The sequence below is a fragment of the Zea mays genome, chromosome 1, assembly GCF_902167145.1.
Source record: "Zea mays cultivar B73 chromosome 1, Zm-B73-REFERENCE-NAM-5.0, whole genome shotgun sequence".
NCBI lineage: Eukaryota > Viridiplantae > Streptophyta > Magnoliopsida > Poales > Poaceae > Zea > Zea mays.
This window is the reverse complement of record NC_050096.1, coordinates 64,330,481-64,343,296: the sequence shown is the minus strand read 5'-3', so window position 1 is coordinate 64,343,296 and position 12,816 is coordinate 64,330,481. Positions and strand designations below refer to the sequence as shown.

The 12,816-nt window shown below is 41.1% G+C and overlaps 1 pseudogene; it reads left to right on the top strand.

The window, feature by feature from the left end:
- Positions 1 to 7,315: 7,315 nt before the first annotated feature.
- LOC111590810 (uncharacterized) lies at positions 7,316 to 7,465 on the top strand (annotated as a pseudogene).
- The last annotated feature ends 5,351 nt before the right edge of the window (positions 7,466 to 12,816 follow it).

The window sequence follows — 12,816 nt, the reverse complement described above, 5'->3', positions numbered from 1 at the left end:
GTGTCGCCTCGACGGGTCCAGGGCTGGGAAGGCACTCGCATTGTCTCGCCCTTCTTGGACTGACGCCTAGTGCGGGTGTCTCTCGGTTTGGAGCTGCTCCGGCTGGGCTTGTTTCTCCACTTGCGTGCTCTCTCCTTATATGTATCTAGCGGTATACTACCTATGCCGCCTCTAGATGCCTAGGTCTTCGTCGTGCCCTTCTCTAGCAACGAACAGGTATGCCCGCCTCTTCCCTTCCCTTCCTGCTCTACGAAACCTTGAAAGTGGGGGAGGCGAGGGATGGGGGTCTCTGATTTGCTGCCTATGGTACCCATTCGATGGCTCGGCATCGCTTGTCTACATGGTCTTTCCCTTACCACGATGTCGACTCAGTATATGTACCTGTCACCCATCCTTCTGTCATTGCAAAATTATTGTGTTGTTCCTCTGTTGTTTTGTGTGTTAGTTTTTTGTTGTGCTAAGGACTGGACATAATTTGGGTGTGTTAATACTTTATTTATTGTCTGCACATAGTTTGTGTTCTTCTGATGATGGCTCATGGATCCTGTGAAATATGTGTTAGGATTTGGAGATCCATGCGGGCACTACCACAGGGTGCTCGTCCCTTGTGTTCTTGGCTCTTGCATGCATTAGGCCGTTTCTGAGACCACATTGATGCAATGGACTCCATGGTAGTGTTTGAGGTTGCTGAATTGGATGGAGTAGCAATGGTTTGTCATGCTAACAGTAAAAGGAAATGTTATTTGTTGGTTTTAAACGTTAGTAATTGCTATAAAGTACCATAATTTGTATGGAGCGCATCCAATTTTTATTGATGCCTCACTTTAGCAACCACTCCATATTTTGATCTATCTTTTTTACAAGTTTGAGTTCATGTGACTTATTTTAGAAACTTGAGCTCGCAAACTTCCTCTTATTTGGTCTCTGTATGGTGGAATTATGTCATTCTATAATCTCTGTTCGTTCAGTCAGTCATGTGAACTATCGCTCACTTCATTGGTTGTGTTGTATCAAGATATATTGGATAGAGTAAACAACAACATGAGTTAGTCAAATAAAAAAGTATTATACGGAGAGCGGAGACAATCAATAAAAAATTATAAGATATTTTTGGTAGATAATTTACGTGTGTATTGTTGTGAGCCGTCGTAACATACGGACAACCGTCTAATTAAATACTAATATTAGGAATGTAGTAGTTCCACCAAATTTATAAGAAATGGACTTAAGATGCACCACCTTTTGATTGATTCCTGGAAGTCCGCTAGCTATAGCTAGCTGCTACCGTACATGTATACAGGGGCGGATTTGGGCCCTGGGCCACCTGGGCCGTGGCCCGGGGCGCAGCCCAAAAACCCTCTTATATATAGGCATTTTTTCAACAAAAAAATCTAGACCAAAATATACTTCAGCCTAAAAATATGGCCTAAAAGACCTCCTACTGCACCAATTGAGTCTGGTGCTGGCGGCCTCCCTCAGTCGCTCAAGCCGCGAGAACACAGATTCTTTCAATTATTTTGCAAACCTGCGTGGCTGCATTTCCTATGTTGCCAGCCGCCTCCATTCAGTCCTCTATCGTTCTCCACGCCTTCAGGCTCTACGAATCCGACAATGGAACAAGGCAGCAACCTCCGAGGCAGCCGGACGGGCTCTGACTCAGGCATCCGCCACCGCCAGTCCGCCTCCAGCGTCCCTGCGATCCTATAGCAATGACGCGTGCGGCCCGCACTAGCACCACACCACCACCCAAATCCGCCCTAACAATACATCTCCCAAACTATACAGCTTCCTCAACCTATTTTCCTTTCTTTTCTTACCCATAGGCGAGGGCGGAGCGCCTCCCTGGCCAATTGGCAGTGACCACCTAAGCAGCGAGCGCTGTGTGCTGACTGCCATGTGCCCATCAGCCCATGATTCTCCTCTATTGTGAGCAATTATTCCCGAATGTCTGATTCTCTTTCTCTATCTGCCACAGTTTCACCGGATTGTTTTAAATATTACTACCCATAAAGTATGAAAAAATAAAAAAACAAATAGTAATCGTTATATTTGTAGAGTTGCCCGGCACGTTATTTTTACGGAGCTCCGAACCTTTCATGAGATTAGAAGCGCGCGCCTACGCGTTTGTGCGTGGTATGGCCGCCGGAACGCTGGCTACAGAGATGCATGGGTGCGGTGCAACGCAGTGATGTGCAGCTAGTAGGTACGCTCTCCATCCTACCGCCGAAAGCCGTCCGGAAAGGTAGACGACAAGCCACTTGCGGCCGTGGGCACGTTTCCGCTTGACTTTTCAGGTGTCCCGTGTCCATGCCCCCCTTTGTCTGCCGAACCACGCACGAATAGCTAGCTAGGACAAAGTATGCGTATGGGAGATTGGATGTGTGCTAGCTAGTAGTAACTTGTTATCTAGAGTGTTTGCTATTTTATTTCACTTTGGACCATGAGTGCGTGTATATACGCAGCCTATATATGCGTTATTTGTCAACTAAATACCACTAATAATAAGCCGGCCTAAGGAGTACTTGATTAATTGTCTAGCTTACAGTATATATCTAGACTTGTCGTCTGTGCATTACTGATGCAGCCCGGACTGTCCGTGTTTCGGCCTTTTCACTTGCCCTTAATTCATATCGATTTTTACTGTTTTACAATATTTTTTGTCTTTATAAATTACAGCTCAGTCGGTTTTAATTGGAAACGAACACCCCTTGTTTCTCAGTTCAGATTCACACGCACTTTGGCAATGAACCCAGGAATATTATTAGGTGCCACCCTCACGAATCCACGGAGCCCTTTAATTTGCTTTATTTCTTTTGCGTGGAGCCGCTGGTAATATATATATATATATATATATATATATATATATATATATATATATATATATATATATATATATATATATATATATATATATATATATATATATATATATATATATATATACTAGATATGTGCCCGTGCGTTGCCACGAGAGTTAAAATTTCTAAGACATTAATAACCGCACGCAGACAGTTAAATTTCCAACCTATTATATTGCACAAGCTGAAGCACATATTTATGCACAAATCATATATCGTTTTATCACTCGTCGTACCTTCAGCCTTCAACTCCATCTAGTTGAATAAATTTGGTCATGGTTGTGGTCGTGTTCTACGACCGCGCCGGGGCGGGGAACGCACATAGGCAGAGGAGCAGCAGCAGCGCGCAACTTCAGTGCATGCACAGGCGGCCGCCGCATCGTGTCTTTCACTGTGGATAGGCGACGGAGAAGACGGCGGCAACGGACACGTACGTGTCCCCGGGCTGCATGACGTAGGTGACGAGCGTCGTGGCGTTGTCGGCGGCGGCCGGGCACTGGCAGAAGACGGGGAACGTGACCATGGTGCCGACTCGAGGACGGTGGGCACCAGCGTGGAGTTCACGCGCTCCACGGCCTAGTACTGCGTGAGGTTCTGCAGCTTGGTAGTGGAGACGATCCAGTAGGTGTCCCCCGAGCCGATCTGGTACTGCATCGCCGCGTACGAGCTGGGGTACCAGGAGGGGCAGCGGCACGAACAGCGGCTGCCCGTTGGCCAGCGCGGCCGTCGTGGAGAGGTTGTTGGCGTGCGCGACCATGAAGCGGCTGACGACGAAGAGGTCACCGATGGCCGCGAGATCGAGCGGCACGCCCGCGAAGCCGGCGCGGTAGAGCGCGTACGCCTGGCATGGGTACGTGCGGTTGGCGGTGCAGTTGAACCCCTCGATGGACACCGGCGCGGCCGTGGCCATGGTCGTGTTCTGCGACCGCGCCGGGGCGGGGAACGCGCACAGGCAGAGGAGCAGCAGCAGCGCGTTCAGCCTCAGTGCATGCAACAAGACAACGACGATCGCAGAGCCTCAGAGGAAACACGATGGGTGGCGCCTCGCTAGGTTCCTAAATTAAAAAGTATATATGGCTAATTATTTTTGTGCGGGTACATATTAGATTTTGTTGGATTTGTGGTTTTTATCTAGCTGATTTTATTCTCGAACTGGAAATTGTAGATTGTACGATGCTACAAGCGGCTGCGGCCAGCGGGTAAGAGTAAGATTGTGAACCAGGCCTCGAGTCCATAGGGCTAGCCGGCTAGCGCTACCCGGGTAGGGGAACCGATCGAGCCGACAACAGCTGAGCAGCACTGCAGGCTTGCAGCAGAGGGACAGGCGAACAACAGCCAGCCACCAGGCCAGCCCCCTCAATTTCCACGACGCTTCATGAGTGGAGGGAGACACGATGCTTGCATCAGCTTCTCGGCTTGCATGCAGGTTGTGTAGCAGCTTGTGCGGCTTGCATGTGGCTTGCATGCGGCTTGCATGTGGTTTGCATGCAGCTTGCATGCAGTGGAGGTTGTGCCGCTTGCATGCAGGGAGGTTGGTGCATGCGAAGCGCGAGCGGGGGCACGGCAGTGGTCTACGTTAGAGTCTTAATAGTTGTAGATATATATATATATATATATATATATATATATATATATATATATATATATATATATATATATATATATATATATATATATATATATATTTACGGCGGCACTAAAATGCACCTGGATGCATTCTCTATATTGAATGCACCCAGGGTGCAATAACGCCTCGAGCACGCCCTCGGCCCACCTGTACGCACGCCTCCCTGCCCCCCGTCGCGAGTATCCTCTAATTGCAAACTTGAGTCTCTGTTTTTACTCCTTGATTACCATTGCATGTTGTGTTGTTACTCCAGTTGCAACGTTTATTGCTTGTTGATTGCAACTATGTGTATCCGCTAATTGCAAACTCATGATTGCGTGTTGTTCTGCAGGATGCAAACATACTTGATGTGTTTGTCCCCAAGGTGCGGCAAACATTTGATACAAGGGAAGAAGCCTACCTCTTTTACCTTGACTATGCAAAGTTAGCTGGTTTTAGTGTCAGGACAAAGAGGTGTAATTGCAACTTCTGGTGTGGTGTGATTGCAACCCCGCATTAGGTGTGATTGCAACTGCTGTATAATTCTACTCAAATATCTGTTAAAAAAATGATTACAACTGCTGGTGTGTTGTAATTGTAACTACTGGTGTGGTGTGGATGCAACTGCTGAGTTGCTCTGATGTGATTGCAAGTACTGAACAACTCTGGAAAATTTTGTTAAAAAAATATGATTGCAACTGCTGGTCTGGTGTAATTGCAACTGCTAGTCTGGTTTGTTAAAAAAATATGATTGCAACTGCTGGTCTGGTGTGATTGCAACTTCTATATAACTAGATGCAACTGCTGGTCTGGTTCGAAAATTGTAGCATTCTGTCGGGAGCGTGCGGGAGGGACGAAGACGAAGCGTAGGTTCGGCCTGGGTGGGGCGGTTGGCTCAGACCAGGTGCTCTTGGCGCGTAGGTTCGGCCTGGGTGCATTCTCTATATTGAATGCACCCAGGTGTAATATATAAATACAGTATATATATATATATATATATATATATATATATATATATATATATATATATATATATATATATATATATATATATATATATATATAGATGAATGTCTGTGCGTTGCAACGGGAATATATAATACCAGTATACTACGATAATTTATATACAAAATGTGTGTTATACCGTTATGAGAAAATGTTTCATAATCAATTTGTTATTCTGTCTATACATAAATTTTGTTATTTATAATATATTTGTTTCACCACTACATTGCAACCATCAGTATCATGCATACTTCGATATATGTCACTATTTACATGGTCTCATCATTGGAGAGCACATACCGGAAGAAATTCCCTCGTACATCGTTAGTCATCAGACACGTACCACCATACGCTTTTGCTTAAATAAAAAGGCAAATGTGTGTTTGCGAAGAGAATTAAAGGCAAGCAGGTAAAACACGGAATGGACAGAACAGTAATGACAGAACACGAAATGACAGACTATTATTGTAGCCTTAAGAATGCACGTCCACATATTGCGCGCCGCATGCATTCATGCGTATGCATGGACCGGCCGGTCCATATGCGGCCCATTTACACACATATACTTATGCAGCTAGCGACGGGACACGTACTAGCAGTCATGTATATCCCTGCTTTTCCACGGATGTGGGTCTCGTCTTCCTCCACATTGCACATGCACCGGTCCATGCATGGCAGCTGCCTGATTGGCACCTGGTCCCCGACGACGACGACGGCCGGCGCTATCCGCCACCGGAGCCTGACGATCCTCAAGCTTCGTACGTCGTCCCTAGCTAGGTGTTCTTGCTTTAGTTCCATGGAAATAATACTCGAAATTAGCTAGCTAGTATGCACACAGAACCATCGTATAAACCAGGTGGACCTGCCTGCAGGCTGCAGCTTCCATCCGTCAGCCGCCCCAAGCAGCACGGGACCGCCCCGCAGCGCATGTGCAGCTGGGTCACAACTCCTCCCGACAGTAAATTTCAGCAAACCTAATAATTTCCAGGCACGCTAGCTATTTCGGCACGAGTTATAGAGATGCGTAGCTTCATTGATCGACAGCGTGCATATATAGCCATGGTGGTAGACCATAGATGATGACAGTCTCCCAGCCAACCGTGCTTTGGATTCCATTCGGCCGGGTATGTATATGTCTGTATTCAAAACATATATATTAGTCCATCTTATTATCTGACGAGCTCTTAATTAGGAAAGTTGTTCAGGGTTGCACTCGACTCTGCATGCGCTCCCATCTCGCTATATATACCACTCATGTACTATATCTCTATTATATTAAAGCACCAGTTTCAACGGTCGTCTCACGTCATCTTTTTACAAAGAATCTCTTGTATTTGTTCAAAATTAACCCGCGGTTCCAGATTATATCCCATCCAGATCCTATTTGTTCACAAAACAACATTCTCACAGCTGCCGCTCTAGCAACAAACCCCCGTCTATTTCGCAACAACCTCCGTCCGCTTCTTCCGCCGTCGCACATTGAATTTTAAGTGAAACCAATTATGCAATTGGAAATGAGTACAAGGCTCTGTAAAAACGGAATTTTTTTTTTCGTTTGATATGATACTCTAAAGGAAAGAGCAAGTATGTATTTCAGTAAGCATGTTAAGCATTAGAGGATAAACTTGTTGTATTTGAAATTTCAGTAATGATCTTGTTGGCGTACTTATGCTTTTCTATGTCTTGCTAAACTTGGAGAAAATTGTTAAGCCATCACTATAAATGAATTTGGATGTGTTACCTGATGATTTTGGTTAGAGCATCAGATCTACATCATCTTCTCGCTCCCAAGTCCTAAGCCAAAATGTTGGCTATAATTTAATTTGAGCATAGAAGCTCCTTTTCAACTCATTTTCGGTCTTTTGGCTAAGATCAAGTGTAATATTTGTTTTACCAGTTCAATATCTGGTATATGAACAATATGTTCACTTTGACATTAAGTTCATTTATTATGGGTGTTTTTATGTGGAGGGTCCATTATGACTCTCAAGCGTCATTTATTCATCCAATCAATATCATCAAATATGATTGGGTACTGTCACAACAGACGGGTATTAGACTAGTAGTTCTTCTAAGGGGGTGTTTGGTTCCTTTAGTCACTCTCCTAAACTTAAGAGGCTAAACTTTAATCCCTAAAATTTTTATTTAGTATGCCTCATTTAGTCATATTATTTGTTAGTTGACTAAAGTTTAGGTGGTAGGAAGTAAACACCCCCCACCCAAAGTGACATCATGTCCACACACACACACTTCTATCCTACCCTATCTATAGTTAGGCCATGTTTGTTTAAGCTGTAGCTTTTGGAGCTTTTCTGAAAAGCTACTGCTAGGAAGCCAATGATAGCTTTTTAGCGATGTTATTTGCCGAAATCCTACATTTGTGGTTCATATATGTACATAGTATCAAAACCTTCATATGGTATACGAAACACCAATATTAAGCAACTTGTCTACACCTCAATACATGTATAACTCTATTTTGGAGTCAATATAAAACTTTGGGTCCTCTGTCGAAACTTTCACGTCGTTGCTAAACCTCTAGATTTTTTAGCATGTGATCATCTTCCCAATGCCATAACTTCCAAATCTTAACATCAAATTCGGGAAATGTTTGTTTGTCTGAGTGATAGCCCCATAATGTTAGATTTAAATAAACAATTCGGCCTTGCATCTTGCTTGGTTTAAGTAGCTATTATTCACCTCCTTCGAATTGTTACTAGCCAATTTTGAGTGTCAACACAAGCCTTCCCTGTTCCCCATAGCTTATGTGGCAAAAAATAATTGTCACCAACAATTGAAAGACAACCACCCTTCATCAACCATGTATTTATAAATATAATCTTAGTCAATCCTTACTTCATAATGGTTATTGTCTCATGATTACACTCATCAGCACTATCATGTACATTTAAGCAATACAATGCTTATATTTTTTGGACTCAATGCAAACCTCAATTATGTTCTTTGAAGTATCCATATTTTTTGGAACTTCCACACATTTTTCTAGAACTTCTAAACTTTTCTATATATCAATGCATTCTATAGCTATAATTTTCACATCTCAGCTATAAATTGGGGGAAACACATGTATTTTTCAATCACATGGATGTATGTTCTATCATGGGGCACTCACGTATGCAATTTTAGCCCATCTTACTATTGGTTTAATTAGTTATTTATGTCACTCTACCAAATTTATCTTGGACCATTTTTAATTTTCAATGCATGCCTAAATTGTTTTCCTTCTAGCAAAGCTTACTTGCCAAACAAAATTTCTCCATTAGTTATCTGTGCGAGAACATTGGTCAGCTTTCATCACTATCACACCTAGTTTAAGGACAAACCAAATGCAAGAGACATGTATATTAGGATCTATCTGTTCATATATATGATGAATTCATTAGTGATACACTGCAATGTTATCATTGCAAAATAAACAACTTTGATTAAAAAAGAACTAATGGTTGAAAGAAAATTATACCACAAAGTTCCTTGTGGAGTACTCCCTCCATCTAATGTAGATAGATGAATGAGACTCGCAATCCTACTTCAAACCCGTCTTCATTGAACTTTAACTTAAAGTCTACATAACAACATCACGTAGCAAAGGGGGACAAAAGAAAGTTTAAGTACAATGAATAATACCACACAAGTGTGGGAAAATATGTCACGAGGACCAAGTCAAAGAAAGTTTCTTTTGTTTCGCTCATGGTAAGAAACACATCATAAGTTACCTTGAACCTTAGAACCTATTAACTAGGTGCATATTACAACCTAATCATGATCCAAACTGATCCATCCATTAGATTATATTCGGTCCGATGAACAAAACCAATGTCACTAGTTGAACGATGCAAATTCTACTAAAGAATAAGTTTATGCCACTCTTGATTGTGAGCACAATTCATATGTTGGTATTTTTTACTCTATAGCAACTACACATTAATAACAAGTTATATTTTCACAGTAAGTCCATTACAACTTTATGATTCCTAGTCTAGCACACCTAATAAGGTCACCACAATAGTGTGATATTGTCACTGGTACAACACCCTATGTATAAGTTCAACAACATTGATCACATTTCAATTGAATTACCCTGGCCCACATAGGGCTTGTAAGCTAAGCCTGAATCCACTAGCTGTGAAACTAACTAACTAAATATTATGAAACTATATAATAAACGTTTTGAATGCTTGGGTATATGATCAAGTGAGCACAAATACACTTATTGAGCTATAATTAAAATATTAACATTTTTAAGTTTTAGGGGCTAAAACGTAAAACTATAATTTTTAGAAATGTTAAAATTTCTTGTGTTCGATTTTGTACTCAATGATGTTTATGACATCATTGAGAAAATAGTGGTTTAAAAAGATTCAATTTTGGATTTTTTTCTTAAGTGCCTATCTATGACTTTTATGTAGACTTGACGTGCAGATGGTAATATTTGCAGGACTCAAAGAATACTACTCCCCCGTTACAATTTATAATTCATTTGACTTTTTATCCTAAGTTTGACCAGCTCGTCTTATTCAAAAAATCATAGTTATTGTTAGTTTTTGCTATGATATTGTTTTTAGAATATAATATGCTTTAAATATGACTGTGAAATTTTCATATTTTCGCAAAAAAATTGAATACGACGAGCCGGTTAAACGTATCACAAAAAAAGTCAAACAAATTATAATTTGGAAGGGAGGGAGTAAGTTATTCCAAGGAATAGGGGCTATGTCATAAAAGAATATAGATCAACTAGGAGCTAGAGGTGATGTTTTTTTAAGAGACAAAGAAGACAATCATAAAAAATAATAACTAAATTTGTCCTCTAACAAGTGGTATTGGACAATTCTAATACCACCTTATTGGTAATAGACTATTGAGGATCTCATGGAGACACCTAAGGCCATAAGAATAGTTTAATTTGTTCTTCGGATTAGATAGTTGAATACAAATATTCAAATTGGGAATTTTGGGTTGACCTACTGCCTATTTTCTAGTAATCCTATGTGAATATTGTTTACCAATGACCTCTAGGTTTAGATTTAACATGAACTATGTAGACTAAAAATCTAAAACAAACCATGAAAAAACATTATATGCATCTAGGTAGTCTAGGTGGTTATGGTTTTGTAGTTAAAAGTGTGTTGACATGAATATTGGTCTCACACTCTAAAGAGCTAGAAGAACGAATCAAAAATCTAGTAGAGGCAGGCCAAACTGTCCTGGTTGATCTTAGAGTCAGTATAGTCAATCTAGGTTTAGTAAAGGCAAGAAAATCGGCCTTGCTAGTGACTTCTAAGGGTGTCTTATAGATTTTTGTTGGGCAGATATGAAGTTGCTTGAGTTGCAGCTGTCACACTTACATGGTGAAGAATGGCAAGGTTTACAAGCACATCAACAAAAGGATAATCAACATGCTTACATGATGAAAAATAACATGTTTTCATGTAAACTAAAAAATGTACTTTTGAAACTCTAATTTGGGAGGGACTAGTTGAAGTGAACATCAGTGGGTTGGCCTAGGTCAGCGTCAGCCAACCACATTTGTTTGTTGGATCAAGACAGAAGCAATATCCAAGGGTTGAAAAAGTTAGACAAAGTATAAGACATAATGAAAAGTAAGTTGAAGAATGATTTGGGTCTATTGTCCTCTATTGAATTTGTTGTAGTCGTTTCTATATATAGGTCATGGTGGACTTAAGCTATGGTAGGTTGAAATCACTCACAAATCATGTCAAGTACATCTCAAATGTAAACTTGGCATAAAAATTGTTAGGCCGGCTTGAATAGTATAGAAATTGTCCTATGTCGGTTTGATAGCAAAAGCCAACTTAAGGGCATATTCATTTTAATCTAAGTCCATACGAATTGAACGAAATTTAGTGGGGTTTAAATCCCTAGCAAGTCAAAATTTCATCCAATCCTTTTTAATCTACATGGATTGGAAATAATCGAACAAGATCTAAATGTTTTTCCATAGCCTCGAAGAAGAGATGAACGCAATGATGAAGTCCAACTAGTAAATTGGTCGTGCCTTGCGTGACTCGATCACCAATATATTTTACATTTTAAAAGTGCTGCTTTCGATATATACATTTTAAAATCTTGCTTGAGACATATATATATGTGCATCATAAGACTGACTGTCTGCACTCGCGTACTCAAAAATTATCGTTAAGGATACAATAGGATATAGAGTTCGGATCAGGGTGAAGCAGTTCACTCGAAAGGTAACTTTAAAATGCGGTTGAAAATACGGTTGGCTAGAAACAATCCTATATGCGTGTACTCTTCCGTACAACTGGATAGGAGAAAGGTGGGTAGGAGAAAGGTGGGGCCTGAGGCGAACACGGTTGAAGGCTGGTTAGGAGCTAGGGAGATGAAAATAAGTAATAGAATATGTGGTAGTTGGTATAGAGTAGAGATTTAAGCTGAATATGACCGCGGAAGATTACATGATAGAGTAGAGAATCTTGCTGACTAGGATGAAATATTTCTTTTAGGGTAAAAATTTAGAGTTGCATGAGTATAGATAGCTTAATTATGCATAAATCAATGAATTAGTGAACTGAAACAAAGAAAGAAAGATAGGTTTACAACTTGTTTGCCAGTTGATGAGTTGCTATAGCTCTCCTCATTCCTCAGGTTTCCAAGTCAACCACTGATCTTTGTGCTGCTATACAATAGTTATTTTTTGTACCCACTAATTTACCATACACATACCTTATTAGCAATTACTTTCATAAGAGATGACAGATTGAAACTTTGAGATGGTACATGAAACAGACGTACCATGGACTCACACTCACACAGCTAACTTATTAAGGGCTTACCTTGTTTGGTGATATAATTGATCAGTGTGCTATCTCCCAAATTAGTTCACGCGGGCAGCGACGTCTGTGTCCAAGCCTCCACACGTATCACGGCATCAGCACCTAGAACACCAGGTCCTCCCCCAGATTCGGCACGCTGACCTGCTCGGCCCCTCTGCCTCAGAACCTGGTAGCTGCTACTCGCCCATGCCTGTGTCCTGCGCCAACTGCTCCGCTAGCAGCATCAGTGGAGCCTGCAAGGACGAATACGAAACACGTTAGCTAGTAGACACTAATCTTTGTAAACAAATCTGAAAAAATGCATATGTTCAATTCATATGGAGGCATGAAGAACAATGTGTTTTAATTGAGTTCTTCTCCATAAGTTCTAAGAAACATCATTTAAACTAATTTGCTAGTATTTTAAAAAGCATATGACCTCAACCAGATTGAATATCTGGAACCTTAGAACACACCTGTTCACATATTGGAAAAACTTTAGCAATTTTATGTTCAGTTACATGCAAATCGA